The following is a 25,452-nucleotide window of genomic DNA, read 5'->3' as shown; positions in this document are numbered from 1 at the left end:
TTTCAGATAGTTGTAGAGAGCCATAAAGTCTCCCCTCAGCCTCCTTTTCTCCAGGCTAAACAACCCCAGCTCCCTCAGCCGCTCCTCCTAAGACTTGTGCTCTAGACCCCTCACCATCTTTGTTGCTATTCTTTGGACATGCTCCAGCACCTCCATGTCTTTCTTGTAGTGAGGAGCCCAAAAGTGAACACAGTATTCATCTTAATGTGCACAAAAGGTCTTGGTTTGTTTTGCTGCATGCATTTAGTTACGTTAGCAAGCTTTCAAATGGTAATTTTCAGGTGCTGGTGATGTCTCAGTTTCAAATCATCTCTGTAATATGTTGTGTTTGTATGTGAGTTGAAGCTGTTATGAAATCAGGAGCGATGGGGCCTGAAGGCAGTAGAAACAGAAGCCTGAACTGAACCAAGTGAATCCCAAGATTGAGCGTTTAGGTGCAGGTTAGTCAGAAGCTCACTAGAAGTAGGAGAAGATATCACTAGCAAATCAGTTAGTCTGAAAAATTTCAGTCTAGCGTTAGAGTATGAGGCCAGTATGAGATTCAGCTGTGGGGTTGTGATCCAGTAGGAGTAGCAGATGGGGTAGAAGTAGTTCTTCTGTCAAACAAGGCTAAAACTGTACATATCAACATTGCTTATTATCTGTGCCACAGAAACTTAAAGACTGTGAATGGCCACCCTGGAGGCAGTTATATGGAATTAAAAGTAACTTTCCAGGTGGTATGTGAGATAAATTGAAACAGCTTTCTCAAGGACTTTAAACAGAAGACAAATATTAGCTGAAAATTAGCATATAAATTTCAGTTTGAATATTAGCATATAAGTTTCAGTTTAAGGATTGGAATGAGTGGTTTTTCAAAAGGCAAATGACAATGGCCGCTGACATCTGATTTAGTGAGAGTCCCTCCCTGCTACAGCCACATCTAGACCATACATCAGGCAACATTTTCATAGAACAAGAAGGCTTTTGCCTTGGGTTATGACAAGAAGGGGCAGACTCATCCTGGGTTTGCTCTGAGCGACCTTGAGAGCATCGCATGGAAGACTGAAGAGGGTAATGGCAGAGGGATCCTGCTCGTAGGGCTTTGATCATTCCAGGTGCAGCAGCATCCATGCTGCACACCAAGAGGAAAGGGGCTGCAGCCAGGAGATTCTCAATTTGTGATGCAGACTAGCAACCACTGGCAGGTTCGTTTAGCACATGTCAGCTGTTGTCTAGTCTTACTTGGATTTATTTTTTTTTTTTTTCAACCATGATGATTAGAAACTTGAGTTTCTACAGAAAAGGATCAACTTAATCCTGTAGTGCCTAGGGCTTCTAGTTTACATTGCAAAACCAAAGAAATAATTGAGTTGTCACTAATGCAGTGTGTTCCAGTGCTATTGAAAAAAAGGCAGCGTTTAGCACACAGGGTAGAAAGGAGCGAAGTTGTGGTATAAATACTGTGGTGGTGTTTAGAGAAATGTAAGGTAGGAAAAGTTTGGCTCAGAAAATGTCACTGAAGCTCCTGTTAGGCTGTTCACCTTTCAGAAAAAAACATGAAGGAACTTGTAACAGTTAATATTATGGTTAAAGACTAATGTCCCACGGCGTAGTGACTGAGTGTAGATCTTGTTGTGAAGGAAAACCCACTTGCGTGCAATCATAGCGTCTGGAAAAAAGGCTTACAATGTGCTATTCAGAATAGGAATTAAATATCATAATCTGGCAGGTGGTGTATGATAGTGATAACACTTGGGTTAACGGTAGGTAGGTGGCATTGCTAAGAAAATGAAGGACACCATTTAAAAAAAAAAAAAAAAATGAAAGAAGTCCCCAAATTAACCATACAAAAAACTACCTATGTCTAGTGTTCAACACAGTTCTGTGTTGAAAGGAAAGCTGTTTTATAACATATATCATTTAAGCCAAGAGTTGTTTTGAAGTAGAAGAACAACCTTTTAAAATTGTCTGTTTGATCAGAGTAATTAGAGGCAGATATCAAAGAAAATGTAAAGGGAAAGGAACAGGAAGAGCAACCCAAATGTGAAAGTTCCACATTTTCATCCCAGAATGAAGATGGAGTTGCACAGAAGTACTGTATCAAGAAATTTTTTGTTAGTGCAGAGGGGAAATGTATAAGGAGGGAATAAGCCACCAAGGCAGGCGGATCAACTGGTTGCAGAAACAAGGCTCTCCCCAGGTATCAAGCAATTCCTTGGTCCCTTCTCCCTCCCACAGGGAAAAATAAAAAACTTTAAAAGGACACAAGTCACCATATAATTTCTCAGGGGCTTGAAAGAAAAAGAGTTCGCAATGAGAGGTAAACTCACGTGCAGCTTGAGCCTGTAGAATCACAGAACATCACTCAGTGAGTAGACACTCTTCAGCGTACCCTTAGCAGTTCCAGGCAGCGGTTGTCACGGCTTTGCTTCTACCCAATGCTCTCTCACAAGAAGCAGTCCTGGAATCAAAACCAGACAGGTTTTCAGAAAATCCTTCATCTTTTCAATAAACCCCTTTTCTATGCCAGATATATGGAAGAAAAAGATGGACAGACTTCTTCCATTTTGGCAGAAGATCGTTTTCAAGCCCAGGGGCGGCCATGGGAGTTGGAAAAGGCAGTTTAGTGTGAAAAGAAGAACGAAGGCAGGGAAAGTGAACGTGGGAAAGGCAAGAACTTCTATGACTTTTAATTTTATTTCATCTTTGGAATTAAAAATACTTTTAATTTTATTTCATCTTTGGATCAAAAAAGTAAGTTGTAGTTCATATATAGATTATGTGCACTCTATTTGCTATATAAAATCGCCCTGAGGAGGAGGGAGAGAAAAATACATGGACTTTCCTGCCTGCTGTGGAGCACCTATCATGTCCTATTTGAGATGGGTTATTTATATAGCAGGAACAACAGTGTGATCAGGTTCACTTGAGATGCTAGCCATTGATTTGTGTGGACTCTTCAGGTATTTGAGGTTTGCCTTCCCTGACAAGCACTTGTTGTGTTGCTTGTGCCCGTGTTCAGTTAAGTCATGATCGCGTTTCTGTTGAGGAACCTTGCATCTTAGTGCTGTGTAGTTTGGTAAATGTGACCCCAGAGGATTGTCTGCTGTCTGTGATGAATTAGTGTCATAATATTCAGCAGCTGAGCCTTTGCGGGATACACAGCATGGAATCTGAATGCTGCAGTTCTTATTCAACTCCTGTTGGCCTGAGTTTCCAAAGTTGGCAGGAGAGAAGATGTTTTCTAGCCCTGTTTTCCCCTTGTACGTCCTCTTTAGGAGAAAGCTCTAGGAGTGAATGATAAAGCTGAGCTCTCAGTAACTGGTCCTGTCACTGCTGTAACTTCCTTTTTTTTTTCCCTCTCCTTTCTTTGCATGTATGTGCTAGGGAGCAAGAAGGAGGGATATCTTAACAATTTTTACTTCCAGAAAGCTGCTTTTTACTTTACCTAATTTTTACTGTAATTTCTGCTACTTCTTTGAAAGGGACTTTTGATCCTCAGCTTTAATAACACTAGTAAGGCTAATTTCTGCTATTGATGATGAGTAGTGATATTAGGAGTTGTAACTTCATTACAGACCTTCATTTTGGCCCTTGTTATCAGTGAAGCCAGGAACTGTAATCTGTATCCTGGCACATAGCCCTGAAGCTAATATGTATTTTCTTATTCTGTAATATATTTTGGGACTTCATACAGATTTTTTCTAAAAATGATTGTGATGACAATATAAGGTAGCTTAGAGGAAAGGGCCATCTTAGACTTCAGTTCTGCATCACTTCTGTTCTATGTCACTTGAGAGGTTCTGGGTTTTGTGCGTATAAATTTTTCTTGATACCTGTTCCTTTTTTCCAGAATAGTTGTTGTCCCTCTGTCTGCCTCTTTATGGTGGAGTTTCGTGTTGTCTTCCATCCATAAAGGCGCATGGCCTTTTTGGCTACTCTGTATTGGAGATTTCATACAGTATCGTAGCATGCTGGACACTTGAGGTCAGAGATGGATCTATATGCCTGATGGTGTGACCCGTCTGCTCCTGCCATGCTGATGCTCAGCTCTGAATCTGGCTGGAGAGAGGCAGGTGCCACCTGCTACAGCTGCTTATGTGGGACTTGGCAGTGATGTGGAAGGCTTTCGACATGTACTGGATTGTCTCCAATTAATGCTAGTGTCTTTGTGAATACTTGTCTTCAGAGATCTGGCCTAGTATTACAAAGTTCACTCTGTACAGCATGCCAGAGGGACAGCAGATGGTGATGCTTTCTGTGCCCTTCTAATCTGCTGTTAATTTGGACCAGTGACCTAGAAGGGATGGGTTCTGTTTTGCTTTGCCTGTTGTTCGTTGTCTCCCAGTCTACCCACAATCGCACTTCTATTGCTGTGGAGAAACTCTCATTGTAAATTTTAATTTGAAGAGATTACGTGGATTTCACAATGGGTGATATCTGATACAGTCTGAAAGGGCGAGGGTTTAGACTGCTTTGAAACTAGCAGGCTTTGGATGCATCCCATCTGTGTGCCTGCATAGCTCTAACCTTTCTGGTTACAGCTTAGTTTCTGGTATATACAAAAGCATCTCTGATTAATACATTAAACATCCTGGAAAACGCTCTAAGCTAAAACTATTTGATGGCAACTATCATCACAGGCCTTCTTCCTCCTGTCTTCTTCCAGTTTATCCCTCAACTTTCCCCTGGGGCTTAAAGCAGTACAACCTGCTGCTGTTGGAGTGAAACTGGAGATAGCTGTTGCTCTGATATGGCTGCAAGGTCATGTTAGTATTTTGGGTCCTTTGTACTGTATCAGCCCTTGGCTACTCATTAACTTCATGCTTTAAAATGTAGGTGAGACAGAGGAAGGGAAGGAAAAACAAATACTGCAAAGTCTATTGTAATAACTACGTAAAGAATAGCTGGTAATGCGCAGGAAATAAAAATAATCTTATGATCCAGTTAAGCCTCTGGTTGATTGCCACATCTACAGCGACTTATAGTGCTAAGTGATATGATTAGGTGTTTAGAAACCTTCACTTTAAATTTCCTAGAGCAGAAAATAAAAGGGTTTTACTAGAACTGTACAGATTCCTGCAACTTGTATGTCTACATTCTTTTTATCACTATCTGCGTAGGATCGGGAGTAGTGCATTATAAGGATGAAAAGCAAAATTGCCCAGAAGCTGCATCTTTCACCACAGCGGAGGCTTAATTCTGCTTGCTGCAATTGTGCAGGCAGTTTTGGGAGTTGATGTGTGATGCCTCAGTCTGCGATACCCCCATCGTGGGTGGTGCAGCCTCACTTGTGCCAAAGAAGGGACAGGAGCCCAAGCCCAGGAATAGGTTTCCACTAAGCAATGCAGCCAAGCTGGTACCTTTGAGTACCTAGCTCAGACAAGTAGGTTTCCTCCTTATTCCGTTGAACCCTTCGAATGATTGCGTTGCGGGAATGAAAAGTGGAAGATTGTAATGGAAAAGATTGTTCGCTTTCAAGAGTGGATGCCTATGAATCCATATGAACCCATATGAAAAGGGAATATTCATTAGGAATAATCCAGCCAGCTCAACTCAGGAAGACGCAGATAACACTCTTGTTGTTCCCATTGGGTGTATTATGCAAGAAAAAATTAAGTAAGCATCTCTTCATAGTAAGGCCTATTCTTCTGCATTATGAGCACAGGAGCCAGGTGAGTATCCTGGTGTACCTAGGATTTTGAGACAGAGATGGTGATTTCCCACTGGAAATCATTCCAGCTGGATGGAACTAAATTCTGCTTCTGATTTTCCCTTAATCTAATAGGGTTGCTGCTTTTAGCCAGTAGAAAATCATTAGCATTCTCCATTTTTTTTTTTTTTTTTTTTTTAAACTCCAAATGCATTTCTGAATGAATTGCAGGAGGAAATTGAAGTAGATTGGTGTCATTTCCAACCTAGGCAATTCTATGATTCTATGATTTCTGTACGGTGAGGGGCTTCCATCTACGGTTGGACTCGATGGTCTTTTCAACCTAAAGGATTCTATGATTCTATTAATTAATTGAGTTTTGTACTCTCTGGAAGGGTGCTTAGTGACAAACAGATGAGGAAAAGTGATGAAAGCTTTGTAATGATGAGACTAAAAGCTGAACAACAGAAACTGGAAGTGCATTTTAATGTATTGAAAACTTCTTTAGTTCTATGTTGGAATCGTCTGTAAATTTGTGTTAAGTACTTAGAAGAGCTAGTGATCCTTGGAGGTGAGAATGCCTTTGTGGTTAAACGTATCTGGCACTTAAACTGTGATCACTCCCAGTGTACTTCTCTTGAGTGTACATATTCACAAAATAAATGAGACCAGATTTGTCATTCCCACCGCGTTATGATTAAAAGCAAAGAGCACAGTTTAAAATGCGTTTGAGATCTCAGCATTTTGTAGAAATAAATAAGGGAAAAACGAACACTTCTAAAAAGAATTATCAGGTTATATTTGTGGGTTTTATTAAAGCAAATGAAATTTGACTCTCCAGAGGAGAATGAAATCCACTCAGGACATGCGAAATAAACCTTTAGTTCCATTGGCTTCTTTGAAGAGCGTTTTTGTCTTGGCAAGTCCGTTTGTCCTTTAAATTAGGTGTTAATGACACTGAAAAGTAAAGTATAGAAGGACAATTAACCGGTTGTATTATCTTCTTAGTAAGTAAAATGCTATCTTTTCAACCCATCATAACCACTAGGCTCCCAGTTAACCACATATTTGCAGGTACTTGGTCACAAACACAGTCAAGGAGAAGGGGAAAAAAAACCCCTCGAGGATCATTAGAATAGCTTTTCACTTGTCTTGTATGATACACGTTGGTGTGTATTGCTTAGAAAGCTGCTCTAGGACTTGAATTTGCGGATCAATTTTTGTCAGAACTTGAGAGCGTTTTAGCTAAAAGCGTTCATTTTGTCTGATTTTTACATTAATCTTGTTTGTGGCTTACCCTTCAGAGACATGCTCCTTGATAAGTATAGGAACCCATAATATTTCTAAACAGGGGTTTGCCATTTTACCTGGGCCATTGCTAAACTATTTCGTCTTAATTCTTCTGCTTCTTGTTTCATACCCACAGGACCCAGAAGGTGGCAATGTCCCACAACGGGATTATTGCCAGAAAAGACTGCAGAACTGTTCTGCTTAAAACCATGATAGAAATGCAGGTGGCTTGAATTGTGTTTACAGGAGAGAATCACTGATGTGCTATGGTAAACTCGGCTGGACAGTGTCTCCAGAGAGCCTTTGAAGGCTTTATTGATGATGCTACTTGCAACAGAGGGCCAAAGGTTCTCTGCGCAGAGATTCTTGGCTTCATGGTGGTGGCGAATGTTCTGGAATTCGTGTTCCAGTCTGATATTTCCCTTTCTCCTTCCATCTTCTGTTGGGTTAGAAAGCAGCTTTCAATAGACTTAAGATCTGTTCTCAATGGATTTCTGCTGTTGCAGTTAATTCTGTCTCCTTTGAAAAGATCCTGGGTTTGCAGCTTGCCACTCATGCTCAATATAAGCGTATGGAATTGATAGCTTTTAGGTAATTACTGCATCCCCTACTATTACAGTATTTTGCTTACAAACAGGATAAGTAACATTTATCTTTTAGATTAAATCAGCTGCATATCCAGGAAGATGAGATAAGGTGTCCGTGCCCATAGCAGGGGGGCTGGAACTAGATGGCCTCTAAGGTCCCTTCCAACTCTAACCATTCTATGATTCTATTAAACCAAGCAGATGTGCTTCCTGTATTAAATAATGAATCCTCACTTCGTGCCACTAAATGGCAAATGAGCTGTGATGTGCATGTAATTATTCCTTTACTGAAAATGCAGCATCAAGACACCTTCAGCCATATAGTGTTTCCCTTGGCTGACCCAGAGCCTTTCATTAATCTCTTCATGCACACTGTCTTATTGGAGCTTTTTGGCTCCCTAAAATCTGTTTAAAAATATGTACATGTGGGGGTTTTTTAGCTTATTTGTTTAAATAAGATACCTGGAGGTGAGATGATGATGGTGCAAGAGAAAGTGGCTTGCTAAATAGCTGGGAAACTGCCTAAAAATTCTCTCTTCAGCCTTAGAAGAGGTTTTTTACACAAGGTGCACACCAATAATACTTGAAACAATCCTTTATTACTGTTACATGCTCTCACTAGTCATTCTTCTATTAAACGCTGAAGTCCTGAAACTGTATCTCAATAAGCATGTCTGTCTTAAGAAATTTATTGCCGTTTATGGTCAATGATGGTCTCTATATGCTGTTTTTCCTGTAATGCAGAGCAGTTTCAGGGATAAAGGTTTCTCCTAAAAGCTGTCACATAAGCTGCTTGCGGAGGATTTTTTATAGGAAAAGAAACTGCACGCATTAAGCATTTGGACCTATGAACACCTCACTGCTTGGCAGTTTTTGTACACTGCTTAACAGTCCCGGAAAATAAAGAAGCAACCTTTTCTTGGAGCTTCATCAGCTACTTTGCTTTTTCAGCTGTCTTAAGTTCCATGGGAAATGAACGAGTAAACAGCAGTACTGATGCTGTGGCCTGGTAGAGTGATTTGGAGAGATAAAACAGCACATGTTTGCAGTCAGCCTGAGTTTAGCTTGAAACTGCTGCAGCTCTTTCAGCTGGTTTCGGCTTGTGACTTGGTTAGGGGCCAGTTTATTTGGCTCTAGAAACTAAGGAGTGCCTGCCAAGTTTCCTTTGGGAAGATGGCAACTTCAATATGTATGTTTATGTTTACTGGAAACAGAGACGATGTTTGGTGTGCTGACAGCCCGAGCCTTGTCTAAATAATGTCCCTTTCCAAGATTTTGCTTTCTTAATGTTTCCCTACCAGTCATGTCAGTTTTCTGAGGGGAAAACAGAACCCAGGACTTCAGTGACAATCCACGGGGCTGGTTAGTCTTTCTGTAACTTTTTGTGCTTTTGACTCAGCCTTAACACTTTGCTTTCACATGCTCTTACAACAAACTTAGAATGCTTCCTTGGTCCCCTTTTTTCTTGAAGCCTGTCCTGATTCCTCTTCCTGACTATTAAAATACTGCTGTGGACGTAATTGACTTCCGCTAATAGAAATTTAGGTGGTCACAGTGGAACTGAAAGTACCTTTGTTGGGCAGTAAATGGCTTGGACATGACTGAAGAAAAAGGAGGCGACTGGCTAGGACTGACCCTAATAGCAAATTCAGGGGCTCACAGCCCTCCCAAAAGATCTCTTTTGGTGAAGGCCTTTATTTTTCACTACAAGACTTTTTTTCTCTTTCAGCTTTATCTATGAATAAGATGTCCAGTTCACTTTCTCAAGCAAAGCCACAAAATATGGAGTATAGTATGTGAGGGGAGAACTTCAAAGATGGATGACATGTAAGTGTTAACTTTTGCTGCCCTTCAAAAAGGGCTGAGTGTCAGACTGCATTTGAATATACTCTCTTTAGCATTTAAAACAATGGATGTATTTTGGGGACACTTGAGGATTGTCTCTTTTATTGTTAACATGTGTTGATCTGATATGTATTTGCAAAGAGAATGGGACAGCTCCCCGGATAGTCTTAAATTCTGGAGTATATTTTGCCAAAGAAGAAATTGTGGGTTCTGACTCCAGGTTCAAGCAAATGTGCTTGGGACTGTACAAAGCAATACTGTCCCTGGTTCTCTGCCCTTGCCAGAGGTTACTGTTTCTGTAGCAACCTTAGCAGCAAAACCCGACGTGTGGCCAGTTCTTGCTGCAAGCAAGTACTTAGTGTATTTAGTTTCCCCCTCTCTTTGCCCCTTCTCATACACACTGTGGTCTGTGCTAAGCTAAAGACCTTGAGCTACACCACATCATCTCTATCTGACTACTACCGCTGACTGGTTTATGTTGGGGTTGGACATGTGGCAGTAACTTAGAATAGATTTTAAGCACCTCAGCTAAATCCTTAAAGGTTCCCAGTTCAGACCTCCGAGGAACAGAAAGCACCAACAATATAGCCTTTGTCACACAGTAGGCCTAGGGATGCAGTAAGAAAATGCAGGTCCAGCTCAGGTCTCCCAGGGTCTGGTCTCTTGAATTGTTCTCTGCATTGTCCTGTACCTCACAAGAAGTAAATCCTGCAGGGAAACGTAAGGGCCAAACATGTAGTAGTTGAAAATGCATGACGTTTTATACTAATGGGTAAGAATGGAACACCACTAAGTGTTGTACTTGCATGTCTGGTCAGGAAAGTCCTCTATCCCTTTAGCGTTATTGCTCTGTAAACCAGTGAATCAACTGTAATGGGCTGTTAGGTGCTCCACTGCCTACCATTCTCCCAAAAAACAGCCTTCGACCTCTCAGCATGGAAATGGCTAGCTGTTCAAAGGACAGCCATCACTGTGGAGCCATTATCTCTGCCTATTTTCTGTGCTATCAAATGCTTGGAAATTCATTTACTTGATCAGTAATTGTCTTCTCTTTGATCAGAGCTATTAACAAATGGGTGGCCTGGGCTACCAACTGCCTTGAGACAGAAACTTGCAAGAATATAAAATCAGAAGGTAAAAAGGTAAACTCACCACTGTGATCAGTAAGTCAGTCCTTCGATTTTTATCGCCCTTAATCTCTTAGGCCTGTGTTTTAGAAGATGGAAAAAGCTATATTTCAATACTATTATTCTTGAACAATGATGCGATATCTTCACTTCATGTGTTTATAGTCTTCTGGGAAGCGTTTGTGAAACCTTTTCCACAACTAAGTACTGTTGGTATGTCCTGAGCGTAAGCCTAAGAGAACTTGTTGAATGGTAGTGTTGACGGTGTTGCTGCCGTTTCTTTGATGAAGGGTGTCTGGTCATCAGGCATAACAAATTGTCAATAGTGATTAATCATAAAATTGGCACCCTTTGGGAAAGGTGTAATTACTTGCTTACTAGATGAATAGCCTACTCATGTTATAGAGTGATTGTGACTTGCAGCTGTCAGTGCTACCAATAATGAATCTAAGCTTCTTGCCTCAGAGGAGTCTTCTCTGATGTGAAGATGGGGAAAGGGTTATAAACTTAGACTGTAGCATTTTCTTCCCCTTAGAACACCAACACTGCGGTCTGGCACTTTCCAGTGTATCCAGAGATGGTAGGGAGCAGGTCACCAAGCAGCAGGATGGTTGAAATGAGGAGAGCTAGCCTCTGTGCCTAAGTCACCTGGCAGCCTTTTGTGCTAACATAGTATTTGTGCCACTTAAATTAGAAATCACAAGGTTTCTTCATGGAATTATCACTTTAAGAAGTGTCTCATCCAACAGGAGCTGCTGGTTGAAAGAGCTTAATAGACAGGTAATTAATACAAATGAGAGGCTCTGTATGATGATCAAGAGCTGGCTGTGTCTGTAGCAACTTAATTGGAAGGCAGTAATAAGTTTTTGTTTCAACATGTTTATTACATCTGAAAAACGAATGGTTTGTTCTTTCTGATTTCATCAAGTAAGAGCAGGGGTACTGGTTATTTTCTCAACAGTTATTTTCCCATTTAGCACACGTCAGGACTGCATTTTGCTCCCATGATTTCTTTCGCTTTAAATCTTTTAAAGAAAGAGGACCCCATAAGCGTGAAAGGTGTACTTTTTGAAGGAGCACATGTTATCCCAGTGTCAGGAACAGCAGCAGTTGGAACCATCCTGGATCCAAGTTGTCTTTTACTTTGATATTAGTCAGTGATTCAGCATGGAATGTCTAAAACATTCATATTGATTGTTTTCTTTACCTGCTCACTCAGGTCAAGAAGAGGGCTGAAAAATGGCATATACTGAATGCGTGCTCTGAAAGTTATTTTTTTGGTTAGCTGTTACTTCCCAATGTGATGAATGTTACAGTTTCTGATGAAAGCTCTTAAAGTGCAGTGAAGTTGATTGGGACTGATTCATTAATGATGACATTGTTCTGTTTACTCCATGTCAGTATTGCATATGAGAAGTATAGAGAGGTTATTTCATTGAAAAAAGAAGGGCCATATTGCTTCAAACGCAGACGAAAGCACTGCCAACAGAGCTGGGAGAGAGGGGGAATGGGCCCAGAGGCAGCCCTGCATACAAGGGTGGAACTGTGCAGCTCTTTTGCTCAGCCCCTGAACCTACCACACATATATCTTTCAAAAGAAAAAAAAAAAAAAAAAGCCAAGATACGCTGCTGCCGTCCCTCTTCCATTATTCCCTATCCACATTTTCCTTTGGAAAATAACCAGTGAGACATTTTCCAGGTTTGGCTGATAAAGGGTCAAGGTATGATTTTGATGGAATGTTGCTCAAGTACAGAGTGCTGCTGAAAGGGGTAACTATTCTTTCTATCCCATACTGTATTTCCATCATCTCTCTTTGATCTGAGCTAGCACTTGCATAGCTGCAAGGGAATTGGAACGATGTCTTCCTCGCACAGAATGCAATGATTAAGAATAAGGCATAATTTTAGGTCACGTTAGTGAGCTGAACCAACTGACTTTGTAATCATCTGAACAGCAAGCGAAAAGTAGCCTGTGTAAAGCCCAGGCTATGGTGAAGCCAAGCTTCCTCATGAGTATCAGGGCAAGTGAGGAGTCTCTGAAACCAGTGGGAAACTTAGTTGCTTGTCTGACGCAGCTGTGAGTGACTTTGTATGGAACAGAGCATTTAAAACCGGACTTGCCGCGGGTTAGAGGCAGTTGTCTCAAACTGGAGCTCTGAAGTAGCAGACATCCCCTGGCGATGCTTCAGTGTCCTTTCATGCAAGGTTCCTTTACATAAAATGTCAACCTCAGTTTGAACCTAAGGGAAAATAGCAGGTGTTTATTGTGTAAAGAGAGACATGCATGCAAACAGTTTTTCAAACAAAGGAGTAATTATGGGATGACTGATGCACAGGGTACTAATTACCATCAGAAATCTAGTTCACTTCCTGTACGTTACTATGGTGGTGTTGGCAATATAAAATGTATTATATCAGATATTTGTTTCTGTCTTCTGTAATGGCTTGGCTGTTTTAAATTTTGTGATAAAGTATATTCTTAACAGTTTGTGTAATTTTTTTGAAATATGTCTTTGTGATATATAACTGGCTTTAATTATGATGAAATGTTTGTTTTCTTTAAACCTTCTGGAACAGGCATGGGATATAGCTGAGCTTTCCTATGATCAACGAAGAGGAACATTTCTATTTCAAAAAATTTGCATGTATTAGTAGACAAGATTCTCCTTTTGTTTGTTTCTCCTTGTGAACTTACTAGTTAACTCCGCGCCTGACACATGCCGGGTTATGTGATGGTCTGCTGTCAGGTTTGGATGAAAAGGGGATTATTTTTTTTTTTTTTGAGAAAGACAATTTTCTTAAAATGCTAGTTAATCTGATGAAAGATGGCTTAGTTGTTTTGATGAGAGCCATTCATTTATATATTGTAAAGAGACGGATGAAAGATGCAGATATACTGCATTTGTTTTGTAAGTGGCTAAGCCTGTAAGTATTCATCTCTTCATTGCAACCTATTAGTACATTTTGCATGAAAAAGGTTGTCTGATACTCGGGCTGCGTTTACTTCTGTGTGGTTCCACTAGTGTTTGCTATTATAGGCAGCTTCCTGGATGCACTTCAGAGAAAAATGCATTTTAACAGACATATAATAACGTAACGTCTTCATAGGTAAGCTTAGGAAACGTGGGTTAGGTAAGTAGACAGTGATGTGGATTGAGAACTGGCTGCATGGCAGAGCTCGGAGGGTTGTGATCAGTGGCGCAGAGTCTAGTGGAGGCCTGTAACTAGTGGTGTTCCCCAGGGGTCAGTACTGGGTCCAGTCTTGTTCAACATATTCATCAACAACCTGGATGAGGGGACAGAGTGCACCCTCAGCAAGTTTGCTGATGACGCAAAACTGGGAGGGGTGACTGACACACCAGAAGGCTGTGCTGCCACACAGAGAGACCTGGACAGGCTGGAGACTTGGGCAGAGAGAAACCTAATGAAGTTCAACAAGGGTAAGCGTAGGGACCTGCACCTGGGGAGGAATAACCCCACACACCAGTACAGGTTAGGGACTGACCTGCTGGAGACCAGCTCTGCAGAGAGGCACCTGGGAGTCCTGGTGGACAACAAGTTGGCCATGAGGCAGCAATGTGCCCTTGTGGCCAAGAAGGCCAATGGTCTCCTGGGGTGCATTAAAAAGATCGTGGCCAGCAGGTCAAGGGAGGTCATCCTCCCCCTCTACTCTGCCCTGGTGAGGCCACATCTGGAGTGCTGTGTCCAGTTCTGGGCCCCCCCAGTTCAAGAAGGACAGGGAACTACTGAAGAGAGTGCAGTGGAGGGCTACGACGATGATCAAGGGACTGGAACAACTCTCTTATGAGGAAAGACTGAGAGACCTGGGTCCATTTAGCCTGGAGAAGAGAAGACTGAGAGTGGATGTTATCAATGCTTATAAATTTCTAAAGGACAGCTGCCATGAGGATGGGGCAGACTCTTCTGAGTCATGCCCGGTGACAGGACAAGGGACAACAGTCAGAGAAAGATGTCCCAGAGCTGCTGTGCCTGCCACTTTTCTATGCTGATGGCTGAGATAAATGCCAGATGCTGGGTTGCTTGACAGTAGAGGAATGGATTGTGGAATACTCACTGCAGCCCTTTTCTTTGCTCATTACAGATGACATAAATTTTCTTAAACATAAGAGGTGTCAACGAGAAAAATTGAGACAGCTGTACAGGTTGGGAAAGCAGATCAGTCGTCTTGTGCAGAGACTACTTGTCCAACTTTTGCAGTTTAGATTTTCCATATTAGCTTGTGTGGAAGAAGTGTTTCCAGAGATGCATATTTCCTGGCTGCTATCCCAAAGCTGGTGGTGTCTACTGGGAGTTTATGATGATTTTCCTCACAGTCCACAAATGCATTTTTCTCCTTTAGCAAGAAGTGAAACGTAGACACCCCTGCTTAAGTCAAATGTTGCTTGCAGTTGTCTGTTTGGCAGCTTGCATTCAGAAAGAAATTCTGACTCCTTAAAATCAGTGGCAGCTTTGTTATGACCTTACATTTAAGTTGTTGATATTTGGGCAAAGGTTGTGTGTTAGTACAAGTGCTGAGTAAAGTATGTAATGATAAATGACATTCAAGACAAAAAAAGTTCCCCCCCATGCTTGGATTCATTTAGTATACAATCATGGTGATGCACTCAAAGAACACAATCCGGACCCCCTATAGGTCCTGTAGTGTACAATCCTGGTATTGAAGCAGACAGAAATTTTGCCAATAGCTTTTCTTAAAGCAGGACTGGAGCTGTGCAGGTGTCAAGGTGTACTGTTTGAATTACTTGTACCTTTCCTGGTGCTTTGATAGGTTTGTATATTATCATGTAAGAGTGGTGGGATTTGTCTCGGAGAAGTAATGTTCAGATTTTGTAGATTTCCAGGTAGTTCTTCATAAGAAAGCACACCTGAGATAATACTAGCAATTGTGATTAAAAGGAAATAAATTTATGAAAATAATCATGTGCTTAAGATTCATCTGTACACTAGATTTGCAAAAGTTAACACTCATGACCCTTGATCTGGCCTGAAGTTGAAGTTGTCAAGAGTAACAGGTAATCAAGAGTAACATTTTGGAAAAAAGTGCAACTTTGACTTTTCTGGGAACCTACAAGGTTGTAGTTAATTGATGCCAGAATAATAAATAAGAATGAATTTTTGCCCGTCCAAATTTCAAGAATTGCCTTAAATCAATAAGGACAGATGAGTAAAACTTGATTTGAAATTCACTCTTGGTGAATTGCACTCGAAGTTCATTTTTTAATAGTACGTACGGATCGAAAAGATACTGTTTTCAAGGAACCCCCACCTGTGCACTGATCTGGGTAGCCTCGTTGCATGTGAAGGTATTGAGGGTTGCCCAGGGAGAAAACTGGAATGGGAACTTTTCAGCACAAAGTAGTATGTAGGCTCAGAGGATTGCTTTGCTCTCTTTCCATGGGTGATTGCTACTTCCTGAGTAAACCTAAGATGGGGCTGAGCCTCCGCTAGTGAGAGCCAGCATATTGTGGAAGAGTAGCTTTATCAGCAGACTGCATTATACCTCTCCCTAGTCATCGAACATGGGGGATGTTTGCATTTGTCAGGATCACTGGTTACTTTTAATACCCAGGTGAGGGGAAAGGTTGTATGTGCTGGAAAAGATTTTAAAGGTTCCTTTGAAGGAGCTATGACTGAATTCTTCTCCCTCTTCTCTCACCTGTTCCCATACAAGGAATAGCTGTGGAGAGATCGTAGTATCATGTCTGTATCAGTTAGTCTCCATAGCAGTGATTTGGGCCATGTCCCTATAGACCTTTCGGTTTTGGTACTACACGTGGCTTCTCCAACATGTCTGAGGCCTGGCACCAGTTACCCTGCACAGAATACTTGCCTTACTCTCTTCTGTCTTTCTAATGCCCATCCCTGGACACACATATGGTTACCATGCTGTCACTGTAAGTCATACAACTATACCAGTATGACCTTTATGATCAGAAAAGTTAATTTTAGTCCTGTGTAGCTTTTGCTGTCCCCCTGGTGAATGCTAGTTTTTAGCAATTGCAGTGTATGTTAAATGTTGCAGGTAACTGAACTAATAACAGAGATGCTGTGAGTTGATTGTTGCAAGGATGACTTAAATTTTTTTTATAACTGTCGTGGTTTAGCCTCATGTGGCAACAAAGAACGACGCAGCCCCTCTCTTGTCTCTCCCCCAGCCATGGGGGAGAATCGTAAGAAAAAGGCAAAACTCATGGGTTGAGACAAATGGCCTGTTGGAACTTCTGCAGGATAGTGGCTTGGCGTGCTTTCAGCCTTGCTGTAGGACCTCAGTCACGTAAAAGGTTACCTGTGCTTCAAGTGGAAACACTGGAAAAGTGAATACAGTAACGTTGGTTTTCTATGTTGAGATTTATAAAACAAGTTCAAATTTGGAGGAAGATAAGCCTGAATAGACTACTTTGAAACATCATCCTCTGTTTTTTGATAAAGTATTTTGGTTTTGGAATAAGACCTTAGTAGTAGTTTACCTATACATAACTGGTGGAAGTTTGTCTTAGGGCAAAAAATGCTTGCCATATATAGATATATGTATATTTATCAGTATTTCTTTGTAGAAAGATGTAAGTGTGTGTATGTCAGTATTTCATTTCACTTTGGTTTTAACCTGATTTTTGATATTTAAGACCACAAATTTGGAGAAGAGAAGTCTCCAGGGAGACCTTATTGCGTCCTTTCAATACTTAAAGGGGGCCTACAGGAAAGATGAGGACAAACTTTTTAGCATGGCCTGCTGCGATAGGGCAAGGGGTGATGGCTTTAAACTAAAAGAGGGAAGATTTAGACTAGGTATAAGGGAAGAAATTTTTACGATTAAGGTGGTGAAACACTGGAGCAGGTTGTCCAGAGAGGTGGTAGATATGTGATCCCTGGAAATATTCAAGGTCCTGCTGGACGGGGCTCTGAGCAACATGTTCTAGTTGAAGATGTCCCTGCTCATTGCAGGCGAGGTTGGACTAGACGACCTTTAAAGGTCCCTTCCAACCCAAATGATTCTATGACTCTAAATCCCCCAGAAATTCTTACCCGGAGGTCTTTCAGAGCTAGGCTAAGCATATGTATTAGATTTGCTGCTGTAACTTTCTTAGATGTTTTTCCTGAATGTTGTGTGCTGATTTTACTGAGCACCTACCATGACAAAAACATCATGTTGCCTTGATATTCCGCAAGTTTGTCTTGTGTTTGTTTTTTTTGCTTTAGGCCCATGGCCAAAAGAAGAGCTAACGTTTATGTTGTGCCTAAGTGGAAAATCAGTACCCTTAAAAAGGCAATGGTTCAATTATGCTGAGGCATAACTCACGCTGCAGAGAAAACATGCACACTGCAATGAATTCCTAACAGGTTGGCAGTAGCCTCAGGGTGTCTTGTAATCGCTGATCTCTCTAGTTGCTGCCAGAGGGGGCGAATTCCTGGATGAATGGTCACTTTTCCAGTGAAACCCTTTCCCACAAGCCATGGCAAGAGTACTGACTGATCTCTTGCCAAACAATTCACTTGCAAGTGGAATTGACTGGGGTTTGTACCTACCAGGTACAGAGAGAAGGTGTCGCAACCAGGCTGCAAACATTAGTTTAAAGTTATATTTCAATCACCCAGTTGGAATTAAGGCACAAGCGAGGCCAGATATTGAAAACTCACCAGAACAATTTATTTAACAGCAATTTAAGTGGTCAAAGTAGGAAAAAGGGAGAGAGAAAAGAAAAGGAAAGGAAATAGAAAGTGCAAGAAGATAGTCACCACTGTGGATCCAGTGACGTCTCGTTGGTCTTTTTCACCCAGGTGAATCAGAGGTGGCAGGAGAGGGAGCTCAGTCTTTGGTCTGTTTGGCTTCCTTTTATAGTTTTGAAGCGGTTCCAGGAGGAAGTTATTTGCATGTGAAGTGTGGCGGGGTGGTCCAGCAGGCATGGTGACCACAGGAACCACAGAAGGCTTTTCTGCACTGGCTTTTTTTTTCTATTTGACTTCAGTTTTTTCTAAACTCATAAGTCTCTCTCTCTCTCTTCCTCCTCTCCTTTCCAGGAGGGACTGGGGAGAGCATCTTTCATTCGTTTCAGTGGCTGGTCTGGCCCAAACCATGACAGACCGTATTAATACTTAGGTTTGTATGTTTTATACAAAGCACAAAAGTATCCCTAGAATAAAGTATTTCTTGAACGTCCATACTCAGTGGAAAGGGTGAAATAATCATTTGACTTGTTTGGCATGGAAAAGTATAAACACTTTTTAGGATGCCAGCTGTCATCAAACGCTCAGCACTTTTCTAACAAATCATTCAAGTACTTCTTTTCCTAAGAAGTTTTAAGAACAGAAGATGCATTAAGAAAATAAAGGAGGTGAAGAGGTAAGGGATTAGTTTGTCAAAGAGACGTGGGAGAGAGGTGTTTCAGTTAATTGTCATTATCACTTGTATTGCTGAAGAACACTCAGAAATCGAATTAGTCCTGTGTGTTAAACTCTTTGATGAAGCATCTTGTTTTACTTGCTATGTTCATAAAGAACTTCTGAAGAAATTAAAGCCTAAGAAAATGCTGATGTCTGTCAGATATGAATCCTGATCTTAAGGCTATTTTCTTGTTGTGTAAGAGTTCTGTGGTTTGAGTCATGCTGCAAGCAAGCATGCTAGGAAGCTAGATATTTACAGATAATTTGCCAGCATGCAAAGTGTTCTTCTGTTCAGCCTGTTGTGTGATCATGAAGATCAGGTGAGAGGGCTTGTGGAGCACCCTAATGGAGGGGTGGGAAGAAAAGAAATTTGCAGACGATGGTGCAGCAGGAAGAGCTAATAGAGAACTCAATTCAGCAAAGCCCTCCCCAGCATAGGCAGAACGTGTGCCAGGACACAAAGGGAATAGGGGTAGAAAGAGACACTACTTAGAAGGTCATTACAGAAGCAGGTGAAGGTAATAGTTGTTGAAGGGTTTTGAAGAGGGGAATCGAGGGAAAAATCTTTCAGAAGTGAGACAAGTTCTTCATGCACTATAAAGCTGGAAATACTGTAATCTAGTCAGAATAGTGTGTGGGCCATAGGGCATCTGGAAATTAATTTGGTTTTACAGTAGCATTTTTAGTTTAGAAAGCCATATAATCTTCACCAGATTTTTTGCCAGTGATGGGAGTCCACGTTATTTGACTTGTTTGCAAGTTTATTATAACCTGTGCTTCCTTGGGAATTTCTGGTGTTTGAAAACTGGCCAAGACCTGACCTCTGTAGAATCCCTGCTATGGATTAAATGCATTTAGTGATTATTTACTGCTTGTAATTGTGTTCTGAGAACTCTCTCTTAGCTAGTATTTAAGACACTGTGTGGGATTCAGGTTGTAGCTTAAGGCATGTAAGTTACAGCCAAGCATCTTGGCTCTGTCTGTAGTCAGTGGTGATCTGTAACAGATGATGGAGCTTACTCCTAACTATATAAGCGGAGACAAGGTAGCCTGGATGCTGAACCCCATTCTTACTGCATCATAGAACATATTTTATGTTCAAATTTAATCAAACATCTTGTAATACCAAATCATGTGCCTTCCTAGGGTAGGACGGGCTCTTGAAGAAAGGAGGGAATGGTAAAAAAGTGGAAACTAGTAGCTTTATAAGAGGTGGGAAAAGGCTTGTCAGAAGGGAGAAGGAAAAATCTTCTACGTAAGTCTGAAATTAAGGGGAAAGTGCTGAGATGGATAGAAGAGAAGTCAGGGTTAGGAAAATGGAATTGAGGGATACGCACAGGAGAAAGGAAACAGCCTCAAGTTGAAGGTGAAGATACCTTTGGGTGGAAGGTAAGTACTAGAATAGCTCTTGATAGCTGTCTTGCAAGTAATCAATTACATTTGGAGTAGAAGCATGGGAGAGCAGAGCAAGAGAAGATAGGAAACTGCTAATTATAGGTCTAGACCTATTTTGGTTTTTTGGAATAGTAACAAGGAAGCTCTGAAAGAGGAAGAGTGAACTGCTGCAGGTCATCTGTCATCACACAGTGTGGCTGTGATGAGGGTGGCTTTGTGGTGGGAACATGGAAGTGACAGTCAGAAGATACCTGGATTCAATTCCCATCGCTGCTTTACATTTATGCAGTGACTTAGCTCTCAAAATTGTGCTGCTGCTGTCTCCCATGGATAAAAGAAAGCTGACAGGATATTATTTGCTTAATTTGCAAGGGTACAATCACTTAGGCCAGGTTTCTTGGACTGTTGTTTCTACACGTTACCCATGATTTTCAAGCAGTGATAGAGAAGATGTTAAGTTGCTCAGAACTCCCAATTTAATTTTTAGTCTCAAAGTCTTGTTGGACCCTCACAGCCTCTTTGGTTTAACTGGTTTCCTAACTGACCATGGATGGCTGTTTTAAATTAATTTTGAAAATTTCTCACAGGGTTCTGGCACTGGCTGAGCTGAAATTGGCTTTGAAACCGCAAACTCAATTGAGACAACTTCAGAGCGTGGCCTTGGAAATGTAAGATCATTATCTGAAGGAAGACAGTCAGAGAAGGATGGCAATGTCTCATGGATATACACTTTATTGAAGTCAGCACTTTCAGATATGCAATGCTACTACGTCAGTCAAATTGAACATAGCCTTTTCTTTTGCCATCTTCATAGCTGTAAAAAAAAAAAGTATCCTTCTGTCACTTTATCACCTGCAGGGTTTGCATTGCTTGTTTGGGCAGCAATTCTTACACAGCAAACTTGAGGATTCAAGGCCGAAACATGTTACTAGCACTGTATTATAATGCACCACTGTTCTATCCCAGTCTGGAAAAACAGGTTTTAGTGTCCTACTAATGAACACCTGGTGGTCTGTTGCGTTCTCATTGGTCTGTGAAAACAAACAAGCAAATGCTGCCCATCCCACCTTGAACTTACTGTCATAGGTTTCTTGACTCTCCAGAAGATTTTGCAGGGAACCTAGAAGTTTAAAAGAGGTTTAAGAAAACCACTTAGTTAAAAAGAAGAGAGGAAGTTTTAGTTCAGTGTTGTGGTCAACCATCAGGGCCACCTGGGGGTTTTGCTTATTTCACACTGTTTGCCCTCTTCTGAAAAGAGTAGGGCTTCATCTTGGCCAGAGGGAGTCCATAAAGGATACTTGTGTCGCATTTAACTCATAAGCAGCTGCTATCCAGAAATGTCCCCGACTGCTTGATCCCAAGTAGTTACTTAAAATTCCAAATGTCAGGTCAGAGAAAGCATTAGGAGCCAACCTGGTCACAACACTGTTTATATTCATTAGAAAATTATTTCTTTTGGGGCATTGCTTGCAGATGTAGTTCCTTTACACACTTATGCAGATGGATTTTTTTAATAGCTTTTAAGGGTAAAAGGGTAGAATGCAACTACTTCTCAGCTGTGCAATATGCCTCTGTAACACATATACCCTTCAGATAGACTGTAGTGCTGTTAATGTTTTGAAATACCATTTGTATGCTAGACTACCTAGGAGGGAAGGAGAGTACTGTGGTCCCTTCCAGTCTATAATCCTGCTTGCAAATAAGAGGGTTAAATATCACCAAACCTTCAGCTCCATCTGTCGCTTTCTGTCCTTCTCCATCAGTCTTGCAGCAAGCAGCACTGAAATCCTAGTCACAGATTGCTTTTCCTCAAATGAGGGGCCAGGGACACTGTGCAGACTATTTATAGGCAATAACAGCAAAAGGGCCTTGGTGCAAGTTTCAGTTCTTTTAATTTTGCTCATAACTTTTTAGTCTGTTCTGAATTTTACTTCTTGTAATTGTGCGGCTTGCAACAGGTGTTGAGCAGACATTCTCATTGTAGCAATTTCATGTCAAGCATCTGTCTTAAGTTGAGAATGTCAGGTTCAAGAAGTGCTTAGGTAACGTTTTTCTGAGTGTTTTTATAGTGAGATAAATTTGGATGGTTTTACCTTTATTTTCCTTTCTACTAGATAGCAAGAGACACTCTCCCAATTTTGAGTTTTATGCCAGAACAACATCAGTTACGTGAACTGACAGTAACAATGCCAGTTAACAGAAAAATGTCAGCTGAGCACCTGCCATAGGACATCTTTCTGCCTTTACATTCAAGGGGAAACAACCTTCTCATTTCAGCTTATTGGAAAATGTATGTAGGGCTAAAATTATAGTTATCACAGCCAAACTGGTAAAGAAAAGTCAGTAGTGCTTCTAGTGAGTTGTAATCACATCAAAGCCAACAGTATTCTTTAAACAACAGAATACCAAAACACAAATTGGAAACAATGAAGAGGCTGAAGAAGCAAATTCTTAAACATGACTAAGGGTGTAGGCAGGAGAGCTGTAACACAGGATAACAGGAGATCATTGTAGCCCTTTCTGATAATCTTCTGGGGCATGTGAAATTAATAAGATGACTGGAGAGCGGGAGCTTAATTTGACAGGGAGGGGAAAACAATGACAAATTATGTAGACGGATGGGAAAGCGTATGACGTGGTCTTCAAAAAGAGCAGGAACAGCAAAGAGACCAGCTCTGAACAATTAAGAGTTAAAATGAAGATGAAATTGAGCAAGCCGAGAAAGATATTCATGTAGCAAGGAAAAAAACCCTGTAATGGCGAAAACTGAAAGCGTGAAATCTCTCGAGGGAAATAGTGGAAGCCCCAGTGTTTTGAGTAATTTAAATCCACTTTGGACAAAACTCCAAAACTTACTGTAAATAACAATCCTGTATATCAGAGGAGTGGATGTTCCCACAGTTAATTTCAGTCATTTTTCTGGCAGGAGCTTTACTAGGAAAGATTGACTCTCAAGTTTTCTGGAATGGAAAGAGAGCTGAGTTGGATCTTGGCTGGGGAGAAGGAAGGTTTCAATAGGGCTTTTTGTTGTGGTTTTTTTAAGTATATACAAGCAGCTGAGGATCAGCTATGTTAAAATGATCTCCAATTCAGCTCCAGTAATAAAAGCATCAGAATATACATTAACACAACATTTGAAAAAATTATAGAGGAATCATTTTTGCCCCCTTCAGGAGGGGTTACATTATCAGATCCTGAGTTTTTGACGAATCTTTTTTCACACTTTCTTGATGGCAACAGGAATTTTGCTACTAGTATCTTTGAAACTAAGGCTTATTCCAACTGGTTAAAAGGAAATAAGTGCCGTGCATCCACGCTTTGAAAGCTCAGTTACCTCCTATTGAAATTAATTTTGTGAACTGAATTCATTATCTTTGTAAATCTGCAGTGTAACTGTGCATGGACAGGGGAAATAACAGTGAATCTCCAAACCTTAACTATTTTCCAGCAAGAAAAATGTTGCATATCTTATGCAATCTTAGTTAAATAATGGTTAAATTATACTTCAGAATGGTGTTACACTATATTTTGAACTAATGAAAGGATTTTATTACCCCTGTTAAAGTTTCACTATTTCTCAGTTAAATGTCCATGCAGGCATAGTTCAAGATTGTCTTCTCATGCTAAATAGAAAAATGTTCAGCATTTGTTTCCCAGATAATATCTAACTTATCTGTCACTTGCAGAATGCATAAACTGATGTGACAGTAATGGGTGAGAAGGATTCCTGGTATTACTGTAATGAATATTAAAAAGCATAAGCAGTTAACTTGAGGCAGGATGTGATTCCTGTGATTTTCAAGGCTTCAAAGCTTCCTCAGGGATAAATTATCCCCTAAGTGTTTGGTTGTGTTTTACTCTGGCTTTTCTTCATAATAGCCTTGCTGCATGTCACTGGAAGCAAGATATTAAAACTAGAATGAGTGTTGGTCTGATACAGGGGCACTTCTGAGCATCTTCACTGGGCTCGGAACAAACCAAACCCCTGTCCATTTACAGTGAAGCTAATAATCACCAGATCAAAGTAGCATTAATAATTACATAGCAGCCTATAAAAAGAGCATCCTGGATCCTCTGCCTTCAGACCTGCAAATTTGAGTGATTTTTGCCACTTCATAGGTGGGAAGTTGAGATGGAAAACAGAATCTTCATCTCTTGAGGAAAATGAAAGCTTGTATCATAAGCATAAGTCAAGGCTTGAAATATGGCCATGTCATGGACATCAATGGCAGTTTACATCGGAAAAGGAGCTTTTCCGTTCTGCATATAGCTTCTGGATTAGCTTCATCTTGCTGGACTGCTCGAGCGGTCTGGGTGGGAGAGGCAAAAGTCTGCCAGAGGTCATCAGTGTTTTGCCTTCATTTCCAAGCACAACACAAGGAATATGATGTTTGTGAAAATGTGACTCACTGGAAAAGCTTTTGGCTGTGATACGCCTGTAAGGATCGTAACAGAAAAGTATCTGCTTTCCATAGTCTGTTACCAACCTGTAGCATGCTAATGGTGGTGAGATACATTAAATGGATTTCTTAAGTAGCCTGTGCATAGGACAAGCATTTAGATGATTTAAAAATACATTATTAAAAGCTTTTTTCCAGTATTAATAAAGAGTATTTATTGAAAGCTTTGGAAAGCCTGAGTGTGTGTGAGGATCTCTTTTCATAAGGAAAGGCTTTTATAACAAAAGTTTGTATGGGGTTCTTGGTTTGAAAAAAAGAAAGAGGATATACCCCTGAAACTATTGTTATCTGTGCTTGTGTGCATTATATTATAAGCCCTATTTCTTGTGGAATTTGTCACATCACGTTTGTCTTGTGTAACAGAAGGAAATCCATTCTAAGGGATGGATGATGGTATACAAGAGATCTGTGGGTTGGAAGGACTGTAAACCTTTGAGAGTAAAGACCCTTAAAATTAAGGCCTTAGTCTTGTGAACTACACAGCAAATATACATTGCTGGCAAAAGCTGAAACTGGGTTTTATTTTGTTTTTTAAACTTGGGAGCCAGTTCTGTGGTGATTCCAGCACACCTCAGTCAGCATAGCAAAAGGACAGATGTCTTGACAGGTCTGGACTTGTGAATTCTTATCCAGCACAGTAATTTGCCCATTGCAAACTCATCGCCTGATTCCTTACCATACCCTTACAGTTTGTAGATGCATCCTGTTTAGAT

The 25,452-nt window shown here is 40.8% G+C and overlaps 1 protein-coding gene across 3 annotated transcripts in view; it reads left to right on the top strand.

The window, feature by feature from the left end:
- The window catches only part of RASGEF1B (RasGEF domain family member 1B), a 121,257-nt gene that overhangs the window by 9,501 nt on the left and 86,304 nt on the right, over positions 1 to 25,452 (top strand). The window lies entirely within an intron of this gene.

Source organism: Larus michahellis, chromosome 5 (genome assembly GCF_964199755.1).
Source record: "Larus michahellis chromosome 5, bLarMic1.1, whole genome shotgun sequence".
NCBI classification, from domain to species: domain Eukaryota; kingdom Metazoa; phylum Chordata; class Aves; order Charadriiformes; family Laridae; genus Larus; species Larus michahellis.
The sequence above is the reverse complement of the archived record's forward strand: the minus strand, read 5'-3'. Positions and strand labels throughout refer to the sequence as shown.